This window comes from Oncorhynchus gorbuscha, linkage group LG12 (genome assembly GCF_021184085.1).
Source record: "Oncorhynchus gorbuscha isolate QuinsamMale2020 ecotype Even-year linkage group LG12, OgorEven_v1.0, whole genome shotgun sequence".
NCBI lineage: Eukaryota > Metazoa > Chordata > Actinopteri > Salmoniformes > Salmonidae > Oncorhynchus > Oncorhynchus gorbuscha.
This window is the reverse complement of record NC_060184.1, coordinates 64,344,651-64,369,405: the sequence shown is the minus strand read 5'-3', so window position 1 is coordinate 64,369,405 and position 24,755 is coordinate 64,344,651. Positions and strand designations below refer to the sequence as shown.

The 24,755-nt window shown below is 46.2% G+C and overlaps 1 protein-coding gene across 1 annotated transcript in view; it reads right to left on the bottom strand.

Annotated features, from left to right (window-relative positions):
• ctnnd2a (catenin (cadherin-associated protein), delta 2a) overlaps window positions 1-8,452 on the bottom strand; it is a 439,609-nt gene extending 431,157 nt beyond the window's left edge. Inside the window, exon 1 of the mRNA XM_046292625.1 lies at window positions 8,209-8,452. The gene's annotated coding sequence lies outside the window, so the exon portion shown is untranslated. The remainder of the gene's footprint in view (window positions 1-8,208) is intronic.
• Between the last annotated feature and the right edge of the window lie 16,303 nt (window positions 8,453-24,755).

Genomic DNA, 24,755 nt, shown 5'->3' with positions numbered 1-24,755 from the left:
GGTTGGACAGAGATACAGGGCTATAGCCACTATACTGACAGGTTGGACAGAGATACAGGGCTGTAGCCACTATACTGACAGGTTGGACAGAGATACAGGGCTATAGCCACTATACTGACAGGTTGGACAGAGATACAGGGCTAAAGCCACTATACTGACAGGTTGGACAGAGATACAGGGCTGTAGCCACTATACTGACAGGTTAGACAGAGATACAGGGCTAAAGCCACTATACTGACAGGTTGGACAGAGATACAGGGCTGTAGCCACTATACTGACAGGTTGGACAGAGATACAGGGCTGTAGCCACTATACTGACAGGTTGGACAGAGATACAGGGCTAAAGCCACTATACTGACAGGTTGGACAGAGATACAGGGCTGTAGCCACTATACTGACAGGTTAGACAGAGATACAGGGCTAAAGCCACTATACTGACAGGTTGGACAGAGATACAGGGCTAAAGCCACTATACTGACAGGTTGGACAGAAATACAGGGCTATAGCCACAATACTGACAGGTTGGACAGGGATACAGGGCTGTAGCCACTATACTGACAGGTTGGACAGAGATACAGGGCTATAGCCACTATACTGACAGGTTGGACAGAGATACAGGGCTGTAGCCACTATACTGACAGGTTGGACAGAGATACAGGGCTGTAGCCACTATACTGACAGGTTAGACAGAGATACAGGGCTCTAGCCACTATACTGACAGGTTGGACAGAGATACAGGGCTGTAGCCACTATACTGACAGGTTATACAGAGATACAGGGCTGTAGCCACTATACTGACAGGTTGGACAGAGATACAGGGCTGTAGCCACTGTACTGACAGGTTAGACAGAGATACAGGGCTCTAGCCACTATACTGACAGGTTGGACAGAGATACAGGGCTCTAGCCACTATACTGACAGGTTGGACAGAGATACAGGGCTATAGCCACTATACTGACAGGTTGGACAGAGATACAGGGCTGTAGCCACTATACTGACAGGTTAGACAGAGATACAGGGCTATAGCCACTATACTGTCAGGTTGGACAGAGATACAGGGCTAAAGCCACTATACTGACAGGTTGGACAGAGATACAGGGCTGTAGCCACTATACTGACAGGTTGGACAGAGATACAGGGCTGTAGCCACTATACTGACAGGTTGGACAGAGATACAGGGCTCTAGCCACTATACTGACAGGTTAGACAGAGATACAGGCCTATAGCCACTATACTGACAGGTTGGACAGAGATACTGTTATGCAGGTGAATGAGGACCCAAAAGCGACTTAACAGAAACAGAGTCTTTAATCCAGTCTTTAACAAAAACGATAATCCTGGAAATTATCTCAGGTAAATACAAAACAGGAAAACTGAAATCCTCTCGTCAGTAGAGAGGAACGACTGGAGACGCGACCACAGACTGCAGGTCGCTTCGGGAAGGCACAGGCCGTAGCTGACATAGACACCTGCTCACACGCAGCATCTGAAGAAGGCAAAAACACGACAGGGCGGAACAAGGACACAGAACAGCAAATATCAAACAAGGATCCGACAAGGACAGAAGCGGAAAACAGAGGGAGAAATAGGGACTCTAATCAGAAAGCAAAATAGGGGACAGGTGTGAAAGAGTAAATGAGGTAGTTAGGAGAATGAGGAACAGCTGGGAGCAGGAACGGAACGATAGAGAGAGAGAGCGAGAGAGGGAGAGAGGGAGGGGGAGAGAGAGGGATAGAAAGAGGGAAAGAACCTAATAAGACCAGCAGAGGGAAACGAATAGAAGGGGAAGCACAGGGACAAGACATGATAATCAATGACAAAACATGACAGATACAGGGCTGTAGCCACTATACTGACAGGTTAGACAGTGGCAGCACACACTAGGCCTAATTGGCTCAAACATCAGTGAGAATGGAATAGGATGGACCACGATGCAGAGGTCAACAACACAGCCTAAAGGCCATATACTGTCCAGTAAAGCAACTGAAATAATCATTGGCTATTCAATATGGCTGTGTCTGTCACGCCCTGACATTAGAGAGCCTTTTTTATTCTCTATTTGGTTAGGTCAGGGTGTGACTTGGGTGGGCAAATCTATGTTTCGATTTCTTTGTTGGCCTAGTATGGTTCCCAATCAGAGGCAGCTGTTTACCGTTGTCTCTGATTGGGGATCATACTTAGGCAGCCCTTTTTCCCACCGTCAGTTGTGGGATCTTGATTTTGTTAGTTGCTGTCTAGCCTGCAGAACTTTACGTTCGTTTATCTTTTTTTTTTTTGGTGTTCATCAAAATAAAGAAAGATATTCGCTTACCACGCTGCACCTTGGTCTCATTCATATAACGGCGGACGCAACAGTGTCCATCTCATTTCGAGGTCTTAATGCACATGGCTGATAAAGGTGGATATGGATCTCAGTCCTGGCCTTTGGTCACCCCTCAAATACAATCCCATCACCAGGATTGAATAGAAAGAAAATGGTTGATAAACCCGAGAGTGGGAAAAAAATCATATTCTAACAGGTGTGTATCACAGATGCCACACACTGACACCTGCATACAAGGACAATCAAAACAGGTGCATTCAATATCTTTTCTCACACATGATTTCCCACTTGACCAGTCAAAGGGATAATACCATGGTGCTGCTTCTCAGACATAAACACACACACAGCCACAGTCAATACATCTCTTCACTGCTAAAAACATGTCATTGTGTTGCTATCCACTCAGGCATGTTTATACATGTTGTGTCAGTTTATAAAAGAACAGGCGACTGTAACCAACCACGCGCCAGTCGACTAGCTGTATGGATATGTATATTTTTTCTGCTGTGGTGCACACACAGATGATATTGTGTTTAGAGGCCGGACACTTACAATACATCAATGTCATGTGTGTAGACTCTATACAACCATTGATTTATATGATGCTAGAGAGGGAAAAATGCAGACCATATAATTTAGTGCACAGGCAGAAAAATGAACCAGACAAAGCTAGAAATGTGTGTCCAACATGAGATAACAGCTATTGTCCCTACTCCCTACTCCCTACTCCCTACTCCCTACTCCCTACTCCCTACTCCCTCACCTCATACACACACTCACAGACTATCACACACATACACATCCTCGCACTCTCACACACACACTCACACTATCACACATAAACACAATCTCACACATACACACTCTGATACACACACTCTCAAACTCACATCCCGTCCACCTCCTCACCCCTACGTGAGGGATAACTCTGGGATAGATTATTCACGACTGGGGAAATCATGATGATTGTTGCGCAACAGGCATGGCTTCACTTTGATGCTCAATTAGCCTTGGGAGACCTGGCTAGCCCAACCAATTACCAATTTGCTGCGTCGGGGAGCGCGACAGGAAGGCACAAACAGTGTGCATGTGGTGCACCGCAGACGTATCACTATCACTGGGCTTTTGCTTGTATGCTAATGCTCCTTTCATTTGGTTAAAAAGACACCATTGGAATAATTGATGATAAATATAGCACTGTACATCGTGTTGTGATTTCTCCCCCTTTCTCTCTTTCATTCTCTCACAATTTTACTTTGCCTTTCTGTGTCTCCCTCTCTCTCTCAAGCATCAACTCTATCACGGTCTCTCCGTTTTTCTCTTTGTCTCTCTCTGCCTCCCTCTACCCCTCTCCCTCTATCTCTCTTCCTCCAGAATGGAGGGATATGTGAGGGAGGAGGAAAAGACGGAGACCCATCGCAGAGTGGCTCATTAGGAGACAGAAAGAGGGACTACTGTCTAGCTGGCTACTGGCTACATCCCAAATATTTCTCAACAGCACCCTGCTCTCAACTCTCCTTTCCTTGTATCCACTCTTTGTTTCCTCTCCTTTTTTCCTTTCCCTGGTCCTTAGTCTCCTTTCTTAGGACCTTTCCAATTATCTTGTCCTTGTTCTTGCTAAGGTTGTGTGTCATTAATAAATTCATCCTCCTGGCATTCCCTTACAGGCTGCCTGCCTTCTATTGTTGTTTTGCATGAGACTATTCTCACCACAGCCCTGGTCTACAACACCATACCCCCTGGACCACCAGGTCTACAGCACCATACTTCCTGGACCACCAGGTCTACAGCACCATACTTCCTGGACCACCAGGTCTACAACACCATACCTCCTGGACCACCAGGTCTACAACACCATACCTCCTGGACCACCAGGTCTACAACACCATACCCCCTGGACCACCAGGTCTACAGCACCATACTTCCTGGACCACCAGGTCTACAACACCATACCTCCTGGACCACCAGGTCTACAACACCATACCCCCTGGACCACCAGGTCTACAACACCATACCTCCTGGACCACCAGGTCTACAACACCATACCCCCTGGACCACCAGGTCTACAGCACCATACTTCCTGGACCACCAGGTCTACAACACCATACCCCCTGGACCACCAGGTCTACAACACCATACCTCCTGGACCACCAGGTCTACAACACCATACCTCATGGACCACCAGGTCTACAACACCATACCTCCTGGACCACCAGGTCTACAACACCATACCTCCTGGAACAACAGGTCTACAACACCATACCTCATGGATCATCAGAGTAACCTATAGACAAGCACAGGAGTATGACAGAGCTGATGTACAGCACCAGTCAAAAGTTTGGACACACATACTTAAAGTATTTTTCTTTATTTTTACTATTTTCTACATTGTAGAATAACAGTGAACACATCAAAACTACAAAAGAACACAAATGGAATAATGTAGTAACCAAAAAAGTGTAATCTGATGCAGCGCTCCATCACTCTCCTTCTTGGTCAGATAGCCCTTACACAGCCTGTAAGTGTGTTGGGTCATTATCCTGTTGAAAAACAAATGACAGTCCCACTAAGCGCAAACCAGATGTGATGGTGTATCACTGCAGAATGCTGCGATAGCCATGCTGGTTAAGTGTGCCTTGAATTATAAATAAATCACAGACAGTGTCACCAGCAAAGCATCACCACACCATCACACCTCCTCCTCCATGCTTCATGGTGGGAACCACACACGCAGAGATCATCCGTTCACCTACTCTGCATCTCACAAAGACATAGCGGTTGGACTCATCAGACCAAAGGACAGATTTCCAATGGTCTAAAGTCCATTGCTCGTGTTTCTTGGCCTAAGCAAGTCTCTTATTATTATTGGTGTCCTTTAGTAATGGTCTCTTTGCAGCAATTTGACCATGAAGGCCTGATTCATGCAGTCTCCTCTGAACAGCAAATGTTGAGATGTGTCTGTTACTTGAAATCTGAGGTGCAGTTAACTCTAATGAACTTATCCTCTGCAGGATAACTCTGGGTCGTCCTTTCCTGTGGAGGCCCTCATGAGAGCCAGTTTCATCATAGCGCTTGATGGTTTTTGCGACTGCACTTGAAGAAACTTTCAAAGTTCTTGACATTTTCCAGATTGACTGACCTTCATGTCTTAAAGTAATCATGGACTGTCATTTCTCTTTGCTTATTTGAGCTGGTCTTGCCATAATATGGACTTGGTCTTTTACCAAATAGAGCTATCTTCTGTATACAACCCCTACCTTGTCACAACACAACTGATTGACTCAAACGCATTAAGAAGGAAAGAAATTACACAAATTAACTTTTAAGGCACACCTGTTCATTGAAATGCATTCCAGGTGACTATCTCATGAAACTGGTTGAGATAATGACAAGAGTGTGCAAAGCTGCCATTGAAAAATCTCAAATATATAATAAATGTTGATTTGTTTAACACTTCTTTGTTTACTACATGATTCCATTTGTGTTATTTCATAGTTTTGATGTCTTCACTACAATGTAGAAAATACTACAAATAAAGAAAAACCCTTGAATGAGTTGGTGTGTCCAAACTATTGACTGGTACTGTATATATACAGAGGAAGTGGGAGGAACAACAGTGAGTTTAATCAGAGCGGAAGAGGTGAAGCGAGACGATTTACTCCGCCCAAAATCTGTCCGTGTGTGATAAGCCCTTTCTTCTATGGAGGTCTATGAGAAAGTATGGAATTATGTGAAGCTTATTTGATCGAATAGAACTGTTATAATGTTAATGGCTGTTACAAATGTAATGATATAAGTGGATGTACATGGCATTCCAGTAACTTTGAGAAAAAAATACTTAGTTGTGCCTGTTGTTCACACGTGTATCTGCCCTCTCATTGGCTAGAAAGATTCCACCTGATCTGGCCTCCTCCCGCCTGCCTTCCATCATTGAGGACACATATTTCCATTGTTAGAGTGGCCATTTGACTATCTTGTCAATATAATAGATCACATTTGGTTTAATGGCGCATGGCATGTATTTTCATTCTCTACATGGCCAGGGAAATGGAGATAATTGTATAGGCATTCAGCAGTAGCATGTTCATGCCTGTATGTCATTATCATTACGCAAGCTCATACTGTATATACATCCTATCATTAATACTAGAGTCGACTGAACTGATATAAATATGGAACAGTCAACAAATGTCAAAGGTCATTCATAGATGTGTGGAATGACAGTCTTAAACCACACGTAGAAAAGATCATTCAGACTCATATTTAGCCTCTCTATCGCTTCATCATTTGACATGCACACACACGTGCACACACACTCAAAGAGAACACTAACTCACAGGGAAACGTTCTGGAACAGTGTCAGCATTCTGTCATGTGATGGGTTGCCAATGAACTGGGCCGGCAGATCAATAGACCAACCGACAGGTTCTTCAACACAAAACACCTTCACTCCCGTTGCAGAGAGACAGAAGGGATATATTCACCTCGCTGTACATTCATCTGCTCAGATAATGAAGGACAAGGTGCCTCATGCCCACTGCACATAAAGAGGCTAATATTTAGGAAATTACTGGAGTGGATAGCTAGAGGGAGAGAGAGAGACAGAGACAGAGAGATTCAGCACCATGGATAGTAGCCTCAACGCTTGCATTTGAAGAGATTGTGTGTGTGTGTGTGTGTGTGTGTGTGTGTGTGTGTGTGTGTGTGTGTGTGTGTGTGTGTGTGTGTGTGTGTGTGTGTGTGTGTGTGTGTGTGTGTGTGTGTGTGTGTGTGTGTGTGTGTGTGTGTGTGTGCGCGCGCGTGTGTGTTTCTGTGCATGCATGCGTGTAAGATGACTCGACATTGAGTTGAAGGGATCCCCTTAAGGTTCCTTAAGGAGATTTGTCAATGGTGCCCAAATAATCCACTTACAGAAACTCTATTTTATTTACATTGGTTAAGCAGAAGGGCCTTGATAATAGTGGTGATGATGCTCCTGGGTATGCACTCTGCTCCAACCCAGCTGATCTATGTATAGATGGAAATGCCCTGACAATCTGAAGGCATGCCAAACATCACCCCCACCCTACTTTCTTCTTCCCCCTTCCTCCACCTCTTCTCCATCCCCAAGTCAAAATACTGCGCTGTGCCAAACAGCCGATGCAAAACCCTCCCTCCCGCCACAGCTATCGATTAAACCAAGGCAGTGGTGAGAAACGGAGACCTCTCATTTCTCCCTGCTTTTATCACCACCCCAAACACCATCCATCTCTTTCCTTCTGTTTCTCGCGCCTGTCTTTGCAGGTGCATCGTTCCGTTTTAGATCTACATTCATCTCCAATGGACGCTAGTCTATTTAAGCAATATTCCATGTAGAACAATATCAAAAGAGTATACAGCTACTGTATGTATGCATTTCTTTTAGTTAACATTTCCATGCTCTCGCTCTGTTTTCTCTCTCTCTAAATCTCTCACGCGCTGCCGACGGTTAGCTAAATTTGGGTCAGTCGGTGTATTGAACTCGAGCCAAATCCTCACGCGCAGAACCGCCTCGGGTGAGCGAGCTCAGCTCTGTCAGAATTGAACGGATTTCCCCATCACCACGGTTCCTTCCTAATCATATCTACATGAAGCCTACATAACGGGCTATAAACCTATTATCAAAGTTAGCGTGTATGCATCTTTAAGCTACTTCACATAACCGCTTCAACTGCGAACACAATTCTGCAACCGCAAAACGACACGCATCAACAACATCCCGGTTCACATTCGTCCTCTCCCGGGGTAGGCTAGAACACCTATTCTCCCAACCTTCACTATGACAAGGTGGAAGAGTAAGAACATGAGGAGGAGGAGGAAATGAAGCTTAGAATAAACACAGTAAAGCGGGATGACTTTGCACTTACCGAAAAAAAATCCTGGGTTACGTCAACAACGACACTTATTATCCACGTCTTCCTTTGGCAGCTTTCAATAGTATGCTGTGTGCTCAGAACGGAACCGCTCTCTCACTGTTCCCTGTAGGGGGTCTGGGGGTGGACCGAACATTCGCTGGATGCTTGCTGGGACAGGCATAGGCGGGGAGAGGAGAAAAAGAGGAGGCGGCGAAGCGGTGGTAGGCTACAAAGCAAAAGACTGGAGCGAAGTACTGCTGCGCACTGGAACAAGAGGCAAGAACGCTGGAGAGGCAGGCTAGGCAGCTCCCCCGGTCTGTAGCTAACACACATACTACACGCACACACGCACCGCAGCATCCAGATTGAGGCTCACGTGTACAAAGAGTGCCATCTTCAGGTTGAGAGAAGCATCTCTTCTAACAATAATTAATGGGGAGAAATATATGCGTGATGTTGTGCGTGCGTGCGAGATTACTGGACATTGAGTTGATGGATCGTCTAAAGGTTCCTCAATGAGCTTCAGTGAAATTTGTTATTGATGTTGGTCCCCAAATAATACACTAACAGAAACACATTTATGTTTTTACACTGGTTAAGCAGAAGGGCCTCCCCCCACCCTACTTTCTTCTTCCCCCTCCTCCACCTTCTTCCCCCTCCTCTCCATCCCCAAATCAAAGTACTCTGCCCTCGCCACAGCTATCGATTGAACCAAAACATAGGGGAGAAAGGGAGACTTCTCATTTCTCCCTGCATCTTCATGTTTGAGAGAAGCATCTCTTCTAACTGGAGTTAATGGTGAGAAATATTAAACATTATTATTTGTGTAACATTCAGAAAGCCAAAGTGCATAATGTTTAAAGAGGAAACATCAATAGTTGACTTGGGGCTTGGTTGAAACGACGGTTTTAGTGACTAAATCATCATACTTTAAAACAAGTTGATAATTTGTTCATGGAGATTGGTGAAAGTCCCACATTGATAAACTTGCACAGGTACAAACACACACAATGGACTCCCAACACCAGTGGTCAAATAAAATAAAATTGTATTGGTCACATACACATATTTAGCAGATGTTATTGTGGGTGTAGCGAAATGCTTGTGTTCCTTGCTCAAACAGTGCAGTAATATCTAACAATTCACAACAATACACACAAATCTAAAAGTAAAATAACGTAATTAAGAAATATATAAATATTAGGGCTAGCAATGTCAGAGTGGCATTGACTAAAACACAGTAGAATAGAATACAGTAAAATAGTATATACACATGAAATGAGTAAAGCAGTATGCAAACATTATTAAAGTGACTAATAATAATAATAATAATAATATATGCCATTATTAAAGTGAGTCATGTGTGCATACATTCTACGTATACTAGTGTTCCATTATTAATGTGACCAGTGATTCCATGTCTATGTATATAGGGAAGCAGGATGAGTCACCGGGTGGCAATGGGGTAAAGTACTTACACTACCGTTTCAGTTTGGGGTCACTTAGAAATGTCCTTGTTTTTGAAAGAAAAGCACATTTTTTGTCCATTAAATTGATCAGAAATACAGTGGAGATATTGTTAATGTTGTAAATGACTATTGTAGCTGGAAACAGCTGATTCTTTTATGGAATATCTGCATAGGCGTACAGGGGCCCATTATCAGCAACCATCACTCCTGTGTTCCAATAGCACGTTGTGTTAGCTCATCCAAGTTTATAATTTTAAAAGGCTAATTGATCATTAGAAAACCTTTTTGCAATTATGTTAGCACAGCTGAAAACTTGTGCTGATTAAAGAAGCAACAAAACTGCCAAGAAACTGAAGATCTCGTACAACACTGTGTACTACTCCCTTCACAGAACAACGCAAACTGTCTCTAACCAGAATAGAAAGAGGAGTGGGAGGCCCCGGTGCACAACTAAGCAAGAGGACAAGAACATTAGTGTCTAATTTGAGAAACAGACGCCCCACAAGTCCTCAACTGGCAGCTTAATTAAATAGTACCTGCAAAACACCAGTCTCAATGTCAACAGCAAAGAGGCGACTCCGGGATGGTGGCCTCCTAGGCAGAGTTCCTCTACCCAATGTCTGTGTTCTTTTGGCCATCTGAATCTCTTTTTTGGGGGGGCCAGTCTGAGATATGGCTTTTCCTTTGCAACTCTGTCTAGAAGGCCAGCACTCCGGAGTCACCTCTTCACTGTTGATGTTGAGACTGGTGTTTTGCAGGTACTATTTAATGAAGCTGCCAGTTGAGGACTTGTGAGGCATTGCCATGCAGCCATGGGTGAACAGGGAGTACAGGAGGGGGCAGAGCCCGCACCCTTGTGGGGCCCCTGTGTTGAGAAACAGCAAAGTGGAGGTGTTGTTTCCCACCTTCACCACCTGGGGGTGGCCCGTCAGGAAGTCCAGGACCCAGTTGCACAGGGCGTGGTTCATACCCAGGGCCCCGAGCTTAATGATGAGCTTGAAAGGTACTATGGTGTTGAAGGCTGAGCTATAGTCAATGAACAGTTTTCTTACATAGGTATTCCTCTTTTCCAGATGGGATAGGGCAGTGCCATGGTGATTGCATCATCCCTTGATCTGTTGGGGCTGTATGCAAATTGAAGTGGGTCTAGTGTGTCAGGTAAGGTAGAGGTGATATGATCCTTAACTAGCCTCTCAAAGCACTTCATGATGACAGAAGTGAGTGCTATGGGGCGATAGTCACTTAGTTCAGTTAACTTTGCTTTCTTGGGTACAGGAACAATGGTGGCCATCTACAAGCAAGTGGGAGCAGAAAACGGGGATAGGGAGAGTTTGAATATGTCCTTAAACACTACAGACAGCTGGTCTGTGCATGTTCTGAAGATACGGCTAGGGTTGCCGTCTGGGCCGACAGTCTTGCGAGGGTTAACACGTTAAATGTCTTACTCACTTGCCACGGAGAATGAGAGCCCACAGTCCTTGGGAGCGAGCCATGTCGGTGACACTGTGTTATCCTCAAAGTGGGCAAAGAACGTGTTTAGCTCGTCCGGGAGCAAGACGTCGGTGTCTGCAACATGGCTGTTTTTTCCTTTGTATTCTATGATTGTTTGTAGACCCTACCACATACAGTGCCTTGCGAAAGTATTCGGCCCCCTTGAACTTTGCGACCTTTTGCCACATTTCCAGCTTCAAACATAAAGATATAAAACTGTATTTTTTTGTGAAGAATCAACAACAGGTGGGACACAATCATGAAGTGGAACGACATTTATTGGATATTTCAAACTTTTTTAACAATTCAAAAACTGAAAAATTGGGTGTGCAAAATTATTCAGCCCCTTTACTTTTAGTGTAGCAAACTCTCTCCAGAAGTTCAGTGAGGATCTCTGAATGATCCAATGTTGACCTAAATGACTAATGATGATAAATACAATCCACCTGTGTGTAATCAAGTCTCCGTATAAATGCACCTGCACTGTGATAGTCTCAGAAGTCCGTTAAAAGCGCAGAGAGCATCATGAAGAACAAGGAACACACCAGGCAGGTCCGAGATACTGTTGTGAAGAAGTTTAAAGCCGGATTTGGATACAAAAAGATTTCCCAAGCTTTAAACATCCCAAGGAGCACTGTGCAAGCGATAATATTGAAATGGAAGGAGTATCAGACCACTGCAAATCTACCAAGACATGGCCGTCCCTCTAAACTTTCAGCTCATACAAGGAGAAGACTGATCAGAGATGCAGCCAAGAGGCCCATGATCACTCTGGATGAACTACAGAGATCTACAGCTGAGGTGGGAGACTCTGTCCATAGGACAACAATCAGTCGTATATTGCACAAATCTGGCTTTTATGGAAGAGTGGCAAGAAGAAAGCCATTTCTTAAAGATATCCATAAAAAGTGTCGTTTAAAGTTTGCCACAAGCCACCTGGGAGACACACCAAACATGTGGAAGAAGGTGCTCTGGTCAGATGAAACCAAATTTGAACTTTTTGTCAACAATGCAAAACGTTATGTTTGGCGTAAAAGCAACACAGCTCATCACCCTGAACACACCATCCCCACTGTCAAACATGGTGGTGGCAGCATCAGGGTTTGGGCCTGCTTTTCTTCAGCAGGGACAGGGAAGATGGTTAAAATTGATGGGAAGATGGATGGAGCCAAATACAGGACCATTCTGGAAGGAAACCTGATGGAGTCTGCAAAAGACCTGAGACTGGGACGGAGATTTGTCTTCCAACAAGACAATGATCCAAAACATAAAGCAAAATCTGCAATGGAATGGTTCAAAAATAAACATATCCAGGTGTTAGATTGGCCAAGTCAAAGTCCAGACCTGAATCCAATCGAGAATCTGTGGAAAGAACTGAAAACTGCTGTTCACAAATACTCTCCATCCAACCTCACTGAGCTTGAGCTGTTTTGCAAGGAGGAATGGGAAAAAAATTCAGTCTCTCGATGTGCAAAGCTGATAGAGACATACCTCAGGCGACTTACAGCTGTAATCGCAGCAAAAGGTGGCGCTACAAAGTATTAACTTAAGGGGGCTGAATAATTTTGCACGCCCAATTTTTCAGTTTTTGATTTGTTAAAAAAGTTTGAAATATCCAATAAATGTCGTTCCACTTCATGATTATGTCCCACTTGTTGTTGATTCTTCACAAAAAAATACAGTTTTATATCTTTATGTTTGAAGCCTGAAATGTGGCAAAAGGTCGCAAAGTTCAAGGGGGCCGAATACTTTCGCAAGGCACTGTACGTCTCGTGCCTGAGCCGTTGAATTGCGACTCCACTTTGTCTCTGTACTGATGTTTTGCCTGTTTGATTGCCTTACAGAGGGAATAACTACACTGTTTGTATTCGACCACATTTCCAGTAGGAAGGGAGGAGCAAAATGGAGCCGTGATCTGATTTGCCAAAGGGAGAGCGGGGAAGGGCCTTGTAGGCATCCTGGAAGGGGGAGTAGCAGTGATTGAGTGTTTTAACAGTGCAAGTACTACAGTCAATGTGTTGATAGAACTTTGTTAGCGTTTTCCTCAAATTTGTTTTGTTAAAATCCCCAGCTACAATAAATCCGGCCTCAGGATATGTGGTTTCCAGTTTGCGCAAAATCCAGTGTAGTTCCTTGAGGGTTGTCGTGGTATCGGGTTGAGGGGTATATGTTCCTTGAGGGTTGTCGTGGTATCGGGTTGAGGGGTGTAAGTTCCTTGAGGGTTGTCGGGGTATCGGGTTGAGGGTGAATATATGACTGTAACCGAAGAGAATTCTCTTGGGAGGGAATACGGTCAGCATTTGATTGTGAGGTATTCTAGGTGGGGTGAACAAAATGACTTGAGTTTCTGTACGATATCACAATCACACCATGAGTAGCTAATCATGAAACATACACCACTACCTTTCTTCTTCTCAGAATTTTTTTTATTACTCTCTGAGCGATGTACTGAGAGCCCAGATGGCTGTATGGACACGGACAGTATACCTTGAAAGAGCCTTGAGTCAGAGAAACAGAGTATGTTACAGTCCCAGATGTCTCTCTGGTAGTAGATCCTCACCCTGAGCTTGTCTACTTTATTGTCCAAGGACTGAACATTAGCAAGCAATGTACTCGGAAGCGGTGGATGGCGTGCACACCTCCTGAGTCGGACTAGAAGTCCTCTCCGAATACCTCTTCTCTGCCGGCGGCGTCTTGGAGCAGCTAATGGGATAAGTTGCCCTGGGGGGTACGAACAAAGGATCCAATTGGGGAAAATCGTATTCCCGGTCGTAATGCTGGTGAGTTACCACCCCTCTGATATCTAAAAGTTATTTCCGGCTGTTTGTAATAACACAAAAAAACTTTCTGGGCTATTAATATAAGAAATAACACACAAAAAAACTATATACCGTAATTGCTGGACAAATTAAGCGCACCTGAATATAAACCGCACCCACTGAATTATTACAAAATATGTATTTTGTACATAAATAAGCCGCACGTGTCTATAAGCCGCAGGTGCCTACCGGTACATTGAAACACTTTACACAGCCTTTAAAGGAAACACGGCTTGTAACAAAAATAAATAGGCTTTAACGAAACACGGCTTGTAACAAAAATTAAAACAGTAGCCTACCAAGAAAGTCATTGGTCACTATCTTCCTCCTGTGCACTGAAACCACTGAAGTCATCTCCTTCGGTGTCGGAGTTGAATAGCCTCAGAATTGCTTCATCCGATGTTGGATCGTTTTCATTGTCGCTCTCGTCACTTTCATCCGGAGGCAAATACCCCGCTGAGCTCATGCTGCCCCTTCAACATGCAGCAGTCCAGCCTTTCGAAACCCGTTGATGATAGTGGATTTTTTGACAATGCTCCACGCTGTCAGGACCCACTGGCAGACTTGACCATAAGATGCTCTTCGCCTGCGGCCCGTGAATGATTTCTCCCCACTTGTCATCCAAGCCTCCCACTGAACAAGGAGCGCCACCTTAAATGCACGATTTACACTGATGTCGAGTGGCTGCAAATACTTTGGGCCATCTGCTTTTCTTCCCTCTGAAAGCTTTTGTTGTCTTTCTGCACTGAGTCAGTTCCTCACACTGCTGTTTCCAACGTCTTATCATCGACTCATTAAGGCCAAGCTCCCATGTAGCAGAGGTGACAAAATTACTACCATAATCATAATGATGGGAAGTTTGAGCGAGCTCGATTTACGATTTACGTCACATTATGTGACGGTGCTCAGTTTTTTGGCGGCATGAATCTTGTGAAAGCGGGAAAAATCCAAAAATGAGCCGCGTCATTGTATAAACCGCGAGGTTCAAAGTGTGGGAATAAAGTAGCGGCTTATAGTCTGGAAATTACGGTACTGCAAAGTTGCTTAGGAGCTAGAAGCAGAGCTGCCATGTCTGCCATCTTGCTAGTATCTATATATTTGGTCCAAGGTCATTCAGTGCTGCAGATAATGGAGTAGTATGCTAGCAGTAGTTCACATGGTGCTGAGCTGGTCATGGTGTGACGACCCTCCCACTCTGTCTGCCGTATTCTGTCTTTGTTCTTGTTTCCTTATTAGGATGCCGGTGGGCGGAGTTGAGAGGGTCGTCAGCTACATGGGAAACACCTGGGCCAGGTGTCTCCCAGGATAAATAGACCTCTTCCACATTCATGGAGGAGACTCTCTCCATGCAGACACCCGTTGTAGATTGTGTTGTGGTTCTTGGTGGCCTTTTGTTTGTTTGCTTTGGCACCTTTCATCACCCTGCATTATCACATTCATTCATGCATGCAAAACACTCACTTACACTACTGATTACTGATTACACACACCATTGTATATTATACTTAGTTGCTTTAGTTAATAAATACATATTTTGCTACTCCTTATCTCCACGTTGTCTCCCTTTGTTACGGGCTTTGAGCCGGTTCGTGACAAGTGGGTGCTCGTCCGGGATCTTTGAACTATTGGTTTGGGAGACCGTGGAGGTACGTGTTTGGTTTGAATATGGTGTTTGAGTGTGATCGGCCCAGTATTGGTTGCCTTTGTTGTTTGGTTTGTGTGCTATGTTGGAGAGAGTATAATGGTTAGTTTCCAGGCCCTGCCTAGCCTGAACTCTTGTTTTACTTTCTGTTGGGACGTCAGTCTGAAGTGAGTAATCTGCTGTGTACCTCGGTGGGAGATTTGGGTAGGGTAGTGGAACTTGCTACCCGGAGCTATAGCCTTTTTCCCCTGATAGGTTTAGCGACGTGTTTCATTTTTTGGAATATGTTGGGCATGGTTAATGTTTGTTATTTTTGTGTGGTGTCTGTGGACTGAGCAGTTGTCTCGGGGGCACATCCGTGGCTTGGTGGAATTTGCCAGCATGCTGGGGAGTTCTATTTCCTTGCCAGCGGGCTACAGTGCGTAAATTCCCACCGCAAATCTGCACGAAGACTAGGGTTGAGTTATTGTAGGTTTTGGGGAAGCTTCATATCTCATCTCTCTTCTGTGGTGCTCAGGGTGATTGTCAATTCTCGGGTTGTGTTCTGGTGTGCTCAGCAGAAGGGAAAAGCGATAAAAAAAATTGTGTGATTATGGCGTCTTATGTAGATAAGTTCATTCGCTCTCCATCAGAGGAATTGTTAGATTTAGGTACTAAAGAACAGCTGTTGAAGGTCGCGGAACACTACAAGTTTGAGATTAGTGATAAACGTCTAAAGAATTCTATTAGGTTGATATTGAAAGCCAATCTGATGGAGAGTGGTATTCTTGAAGTTACCACCGGGCCAGCCTCTGCTGAGGATTTGTTGTCTCCCCATAACGTTACAATGGCCATTCCATCGGTTAGTCCTAGTAGCCTTCTTTTTGAACAGCAGAAAGAACTGCTTTTGTTACAGCTAGAGCATGATCGTGAGAAGCTAGAGCATGATCGTGAGAAGCTAGAGCATGATCGTGTGAAATATGAAAAGGAATTGGCATTTAAACAAGATATGGAGCGTGCTAAAATCAAGTTGCAACAAGAACGTATAGAGTTGGTTAGGGAAGGAAAGATCTCAGGGGAGAGTTTGTTTTGGGAAGGTGACCCAGATTTACCTAGGGGTAGTTCCGCTTTTGGTCATGCCCCAGAGACATTTGATATTGTTGGGAACTTGCGGTTATTGCCTCGGTTTAATGAAAGGGACCCCGAGACATTCTTTTCGTTGTTTGAGCGGGTTGCTGACGCTAGGAGTTGGCCTGATTCTGACCGCACTTTAATGTTGCAGTGTGTGCTGACTGGTAAAGCGCAGGAAGCATATTCAGCTCTTAGTGTACACGACAGTGCCAGTTATGATAAAGTTAAAACAGCTGTGTTACAGATTTATGAATTGGTCCCTGAGGCTTACCGCCAACGATTTAGAACTTTAAAAAGGGACGATAACCAGACTCATGTTGAGTTTGCGCGACAGTTATCTTTACAGTTTAATCGCTGGTGTTCCGCCTCTGCAGTTGTGACTTTCCAAGGGCTGTGTGATCTGATTATGTTAGAGCAATTTAAGGACACAATTCCTGATCGTATTGCCACTTATATTAATGAACAGAAAGTAAAGAATGTTGCTGAAGCTGCGGTTTTGGCGGACGAGTATGTGTTGACTCACAAAAGTGTCTTTGCAAAACCCCGTATTCGGAAAGAGTGGGGGCATTCGGATAGATTTGGGCTTCGCTCACCGAGATACTTTGGTTCTCGGGCAGAGTTCTATTCAACTAGGGTTGAACCTGACTCCCATGGTAAGGCTGACTTTGGGCAGGAGTGTCACTACTGTCAAGGTTCAGGTCATTGGAAAACGAATGTCCACTTCTCAGGTCAAAGGGTGCTTACGCTAAATCTAAGCCTGCTGCGTTAGCTGCACCTGTTCCACATCAGTTCATTCTTGACTCATTTCCTCAGGCCCAGGAGAATGTGAAAGTCCATATTGATCCAGACTATTTACCTTTCATTACAGAAGGTTTTGTGTCTATGTTAGGAAGTAAAGACTTAGTGCCAGTGAAGATCCTGAGAGACACAGGTGCCTCTGAATCATTTGTGTTGGAGTCTGTGTTACCCTTTTCTGCTGAGACTGATTCGGGGAATAGTGTTCTAATTAGGGAATAGGTTTGAACACTCTGTCAGTTCCATTGCATAAACTGATGTTGGATTGTGGGCTGGTGAAGGGTGAAGTTGTTGTGGGGGTGCGTCCTTCGTTGCCTATTGAGGGTATCGACGTTATCCTTGGGAATAACTTGGCAGGTGAGCGTGTATGGCCAGTCGTGTTTCCATCTCTAGTGGTTTCCACTAAGCCGTCATTTGTTGGGATTCCTGATGAGAGTGTACAGAGTTTCCCAGAGGTGTTCTCTGCGTGTGCAGTGACACGTTCTATGAGCCGTGGCGAACTAGTCACTGCGCCGACTAATGATAATAATACAAAGTATGTCACTGTCTTCCCTGTTATCCCGTTATCTGTAACCCGCTCAGATCTAATCAATGCTCAACGGGATGACCCCACGTTGGAAGAGTTGCGTGATCAAATTGTGCCTATAGAACAGTTGGGAGATGTCGCCCATGGCTATTTTCTCCAAGAGGATGTCCTGATGAGAAAGTGGGTGTCTCATGATAGTGTTTTTCTGGGGGAGGCAATTAGTCAAGTTGTTGTACCAGTTAAGCTTCGTGAGTTGGTGTTGGAAACTTCTCACAGCGACGTTGCTGGACATATGGGGGTGAGGAAAACCTACAATCGCATATTAAGACATTTCTTTTGGCCTAGATTAAAGAGGGATGTTTCTGATTTTATCAAAACTTGTCACACCTGTCAATTAACTGGTAAGCCTAATCAAGCTATTAAACCAGTACCATTGTTTCCTATTCCTGTACTCAGCCAACCTTTTGAGTATCTGATTATTGACTGTGTGGGTCCTCTGCCTCGTTCTAAAAGGGTAGCAGTTACCTGTTCACTGTGATGTGTCAGACCACTAGGTTTCCTGCTGCCTATCCTCTCCGATCTATCACGACTAAATCGGTGTTAAAAGCTTTGACTCAGTTTCTCTCATTGTTTGGAATCCCTAAGGTCATTCAGAGTGATCAAGGATCTAATTTTACCTCTAATCTGTTTGGTCAGGTTCTTCAACAGCTCCATATTAAACACAATGTGTCTAGCGCCTATCACGCGCAAAGTCAAGGAGCACTGGAACATTTCCATCAAACACTTAAGTCTTTGTTGAGAGCTTATTGTACTGAGATGGATAAGGATTGGGAGGAGGGGTTGCCTTGGTTACTGTTAGCCGCTAGGGAAGTTTCACAGGAGAGCACAGGTTTCAGTCCAAATGACCTTGTGTTTGGACATAGTGTCATGTTTGTCATTTATTATCATGTCTTGTCCCTGTGCTCCCCATGCTATTCGTTTCCCTCTGCTGGTCTTATTTGGTTCTTTCCCTCCTTCTATCCCTCTCTCTCCCCCTCCCTCTCTCACTCTCTCGCTCTCTCTTCTCTCTATCGTTCCGTTCCTGCTCCCAGCTGTTCCTATTCCCCTAATCATCATTTAGTCTTCCCACACCTGTTCCCGATCCTTTCCCCTGATTAGAGTCCCTATTTATTCCTTTGTGATCCGTTCCTGTCCCGTCGGTTCCTTGTTTTGTATTCACCATGCTGTGATTGTGTTTCGCCCTGTCCTGTCGTGTTTTTTGCCTTCATCAGATGCTGCGTGTGAGCAGGTGGCTCTATCAACTACGGCCTGCGCCTACCCGAAGCGACCTGCAGTCTGTGGCCGCTTCTCTAGTTATTCCCCTCTACAGACTAGAGGATTTTGTTATTCCCTGTTTGGATTTAAATAAACTCTGTTTCTGTTAAGTCGCTTTTGGGTCCTCTTTCACCTGCATGACAGAAGGAACCGACCAAGGAATGGACCCAGCGACTTCAGACGCTCGTTACACTGCCGTCGAGATCCAGGAGCCATGCTCGGCAGACACGAGCAGGAATTGTCTGCTGCTCGCCATGCCGTGGAGAACCTGGCCGCTCAGGTTTCCGACCTCTCTGGACAGTTCCAGAGTCTACGTCTCGTGCCACCTGTTACTTCCTGGCCTGCCGAGCCTCCAGAACCTAGGGTTAATAACCCACCTTGCTACTCCGGGCAGCCCACTGAGTGCCGCTCCTTTCTCACGCAGTGTGAGATTGTGTTCTCTCTCCAACCCAACACATACTCTAGAGAGAGAGCTCGGGTTGCTTACGTCATTTCACTCCTTACTGGCCGGGCTCGAGAATGGGGCACAGCTATCTGGGAGGCAAGGGCTGATTGCTCTAACAAATTCCAGAACTTTAAAGAGGAGATGATTCGGGTTTTTGACCGTTCAGTTTTTGGTGGGGAGGCTTCTAGGGCCCTGGCTTCCTTATGCCAAGGTGAACGGTCCATAACGGATTATTCCATTGAGTTTCGCACTCTTGCTGCCTCTAGTGAGTGGAACGAGCCGGCGCTGCTCGCTCGTTTTCTGGAGGGACTCCACGCAGTGGTTAAGGATGAGATTCTCTCCCGGGAGGTTCCTTCAGATGTGGACTCTTTGATTGCTCTCGCCATCCGCATAGAACGACGGGTAGATCTTCGTCACCGGGCTCGTGGAAGAGAGCTCGCATCAACGGTGTTTCCCTGCTCCGCATCGCAACCATCTCCCTCCTCTGGCTTTGAGACTGAGCCCATGCAGCTGGGAGGGATTCGCATCTCGAATAAGGAGAGGGAACGGAGGATCACCAACCGCCTGTGCCTCTATTGCGGAGTTGCTGGACATTTTGTTAATTCATGTCCAGTAAAAGCCAGAGCTCATCTGTAAGCGGAGGGCTACAGGTGAGCGCAACTACTCAAGTCTCTCCATCAAGGTCCTGTACTACTTTGTCGGTCCACCTACGCTGGACCGGTTCGGGTGCTACATGTAGTGCCTTGATAGACTCTGGGGCTGAGGGTTGTTTCATGGACGAAGCATGGGTTCGGAAACATGACATTCCTTTCAGAGAGTTAGATAAGCCTACGCCCATGCTCGCCTTAGATGGTAGTCATCTTCCCAGTATCAGATTTGAGACACTACCTTTAACCCTCACAGTATCTGGTAACCACAGTGAGACTATTTCTTTTTGATTTTCCGTTCACCGTTTACACCTGTTGTTTTGGGTCATCCCTGGCTAGTATGTCATAATCCTTCTATTAATTGGTCTAGTAATTCTATCCTATCCTGGAACGTTTCTTGTCATGTGAAGTGTTTAATGTCTGCCATCCCTCCCGTTTCTTCTGTCCCTACTTCTCAGGAGGAACCTGGCGATTTGACAGGAGTGCCGGAGGAATATCATGATCTGCGCACGGTCTTCAGTCGGTCCCGAGCCAACTCCCTTCCTCCTCACCGGTCGTATGATTGTAGTATTGATCTCCTTCCGGGGACCACTCCTCCTCGAGGTAGACTATACTCTCTGTCGGCTCCCGAACGTAAGGCTCTCGAGGATTATTTGTCTGTGTCTCTTGACGCCGGTACCATAGTGCCTTCTTCTTCTCCGGCCGGGGCGGGGTTCTTTTTGTTAAGAAGAAGGACGGTACTCTGCGCCCCTGCGTGGATTATCGAGGGCTGAATGACATAACGGTTAAGAATCGTTATCCGCTTCCCTTATGTCATCAGCCTTCGAGATTCTGCAGGGAGCCAGGTGCTTTACTAAGTTGGACCTTCGTAACGCTTACCATCTCGTGCGCATCAGAGAGGGGGACGAGTGGAAAACGGCGTTTAACACTCCGTTAGGGCATTTTGAGTACCGGGTTCTGCCGTTCGGTCTCGCCAATGCGCCAGCTGTTTTTCAGGCATTAGTTAATGATGTTCTGAGAGACATGCTGAACATTTTTGTTTTTGTCTATCTTGACGATATCCTGATTTTTTCTCCGTCACTCGAGATTCATGTTCAGCACGTTCGACGTGTTCTACAGCGCCTTTAGAGAATTGTCTCTACGTAAAGGCTGAGAAGTGCTCTTTTCATGTCTCCTCCGTTACTTTTTCTCGGTTCCGTTATTTCCGCTGAAGGCATTCAGATGGATTCCGCTAAGGTCCAAGCTGTCAGTGATTGGCCCGTTCCAAGGTCACGTGTCGAGTTGCAGCGCTTTTTAGGTTTCGCTAATTTCTATCGGCGTTTCATTCGTAATTTCGGTCAAGTTGCTGCCCCTCTCACAGCTCTTACTTCTGTCAAGACGTGTTTTAAGTGGTCCGGTTCCGCCCAGGGAGCTTTTGATCTTCTAAAAGAACGTTTTACGTCCGCTCCTATCCTCGTTACTCCTGACGTCACTAGACAATTCATTGTCGAGGTTGACGCCTTCAGAGGTAGGCGTGGGAGCCATTCTATCCCAGCGCTTCCAGTCTGACGATAAGGTTCATCCTTGCGCTTATTTTTCTCATCGCCTGTCGCCATCTGAGCGCAACTATGATGTGGGTAACCGTGAACTGCTCGCCATCCGCTTAGCCCTAGGCGAATGGCGACAGTGGTTGGAGGGGGCGACCGTTCCTTTTGTCGTTTGGACAGACCATAAGAACCTTGAGTACATCCGTTCTGCCAAACGACTTAATGCCCGTCAAGCTCGTTGGGCGTTGTTTTTCGCTCGTTTCGAGTTTGTGATTTCTTACCGTCCGGGTAGCAAGAACACCAAGCCTGATGCCTTATCCCGTCTGTTTAGTTCTTCTGTGGCTTCTACTGATCCCGAGGGGATTCTTCCTTATGGGCGTGTTGTCGGGTTAACAGTCTGGGGAATTGAAAGACAGGTTAAGCAAGCACTCACGCACACTGCGTCGCCGCGCGCTTGTCCTAGTAACCTCCTTTTCGTTCCTGTTTCCACTCGTCTGGCTGTTCTTCAGTGGGCTCACTCTGCCAAGTTAGCTGGTCATCCCGGTGTTCGAGGCACTCTTGCGTCTATTCGCCAGCGCTTTTGGTGGCCGACTCAGGAGCGTGACACGCGCCGTTTCGTGGCTGCTTGTTCGGACTGCGCGCAGACTAAGTCGGGTAACTCTCCTCCTGCCGGTCGTCTCAGACCGCTCCCCATTCCTTCTCGACCATGGTCTCACATTGCCTTAGACTTCATTACCGGTCTGCCTTTGTCTGCGGGGAAGACTGTGATTCTGACGGTTGTCGATAGGTTCTCTAAGGCGGCACATTTCATTCCCCTCGCTAAACTTCCTTCCGCTAAGGAGACTGCACAAATCATTATTGAGAATGTATTCAGAATTCATGGCCTCCCGTTAGACGCCGTTTCAGACAGAGGCCCGCAATTCACGTCACAGTTTTGGAGGGAGTTCTGTCGTTTGATTGGTGCGTCCGTCAGTCTCTCTTCCGGGTTTCATCCCCAGTCTAACGGTCAAGCAGAGAGGGCCAATCAGACGATTGGTCGCATACTACGCAGCCTTTCTTTCAGAAACCCTGCGTCTTGGGCAGAACAGCTCCCCTGGGCAGAATGAATACGCTCACAATTCGCTTCCTTCGTCTGCTACCGGGTTATCTCCGTTTCAGAGTAGTCTGGGTTACCAGCCTCCTCTGTTCTCATCCCAGCTTGCCGAGTCCAGCGTTCCCTCCGCTCAGCGTTTGTCCAACGTTGTGAGCGCACCTGGAGGAGGGTGAGGTCTGCACTTTGCCGTTACAGGGCACAGACGGTGAGAGCCGCCAATAAACGCAGGATTAAGAGTCCAAGGTATTGTTGCGGCCAGAGAGTGTGGCTTTCCACTCGCAACCTTCCTCTTACGACAGCTTCTCGTAAGTTGACTCCGCGGTTCATTGGTCCGTTCCGTGTCTCCCAGGTCGTCAATCCTGTCGCTGTGCGACTGCTTCTTCCGCGACATCTTCGTCGCGTCCATCCTGTCTTCCATGTCTCCTGTGTTAAGCCCTTTCTTCGCACCCCCGTTCGTCTTCCCTCCCCCCTCCCGTCCTTGTCGAGAGCGCACCTATTTACAAGGTACATAAGATCATGGACATGCGTTCTCGGGGACGGGGTCACCAATACCTAGTGGATTGGGAGGGTTACGGTCCTGAGGAGAGGAGTTGGGTTCCGTCTCGGGACGTGCTGGACCGTTCACTCATCGATGATTTCCTCCGTTGCCGCCAGGATTCCTCCTCGAGTGCGCCAGGAGGCGCTCGGTGAGTGGGGGGTACTGTCATGTTTGTCATTTATTATCATGTCTTGTCCCTGTGCTCCCCATGCTATTCGTTTCCCTCTGCTGGTCTTATTTGGTTCTTTCCCTCCTTCTATCCTCTCTCTCCCCCTCCCTCTCTCACTCTCTCGCTCTCTCTTCTCTCTATCGTTCCGTTCCTGCTCCCAGCTGTTCCTATTCCCCTAATCATCATTTAGTCTTCCCACACCTGTTCCCGATCCTTTCCCCTGATTAGAGTCCCTATTTATTCCTTTGTGATCCGTTCCTGTCCCGTCGGTTCCTTGTTTTGTATTCACCATGCTGTGATTGTGTTCGCCCTGTCCTGTCGTGTTTTTTGCCTTCATCAGATGCTGCGTGTGAGCAGGTGGCTCTATCAACTACGGCCTGCGCCTACCCGAAGCGACCTGCAGTCTGTGGCCGCTTCTCTAGTTATTCCCCTCTACAGACTAGAGGATTTTTGTTATTCCCTGTTTGGATTTAAATAAACTCTGTTTCTGTTAAGTCGCTTTTGGGTCCTCTTTCACCTGCATGACAGAAGGAACCGACCAAGGAATGGACCCAGCGACTTCAGACGCTCGTTACACTGCCGTCGAGATCCAAGGAGCCATGCTCGGCAGACACGAGCAGGAATTGTCTGCTGCTCGCCATGCCGTGGAGAACCTGGCCGCTCAGGTTTCCGACCTCTCTGGACAGTTCCAGAGTCTACGTCTCGTGCCACCTGTTACTTCCTGGCCTGCCGAGCCTCCAGAACCTAGGGTTAATAACCCACCTTGCTACTCCGGGCAGCCCACTGAGTGCCGCTCCTTTCTCACGCAGTGTGAGATTGTGTTCTCTCTCCAACCCAACACATACTCTAGAGAGAGAGCTCGGGTTGCTTACGTCATTTCACTCCTTACTGGCCGGGCTCGAGAATGGGGCACAGCTATCTGGGAGGCAAGGGCTGATTGCTCTAACAAATTCCAGAACTTTAAAGAGGAGATGA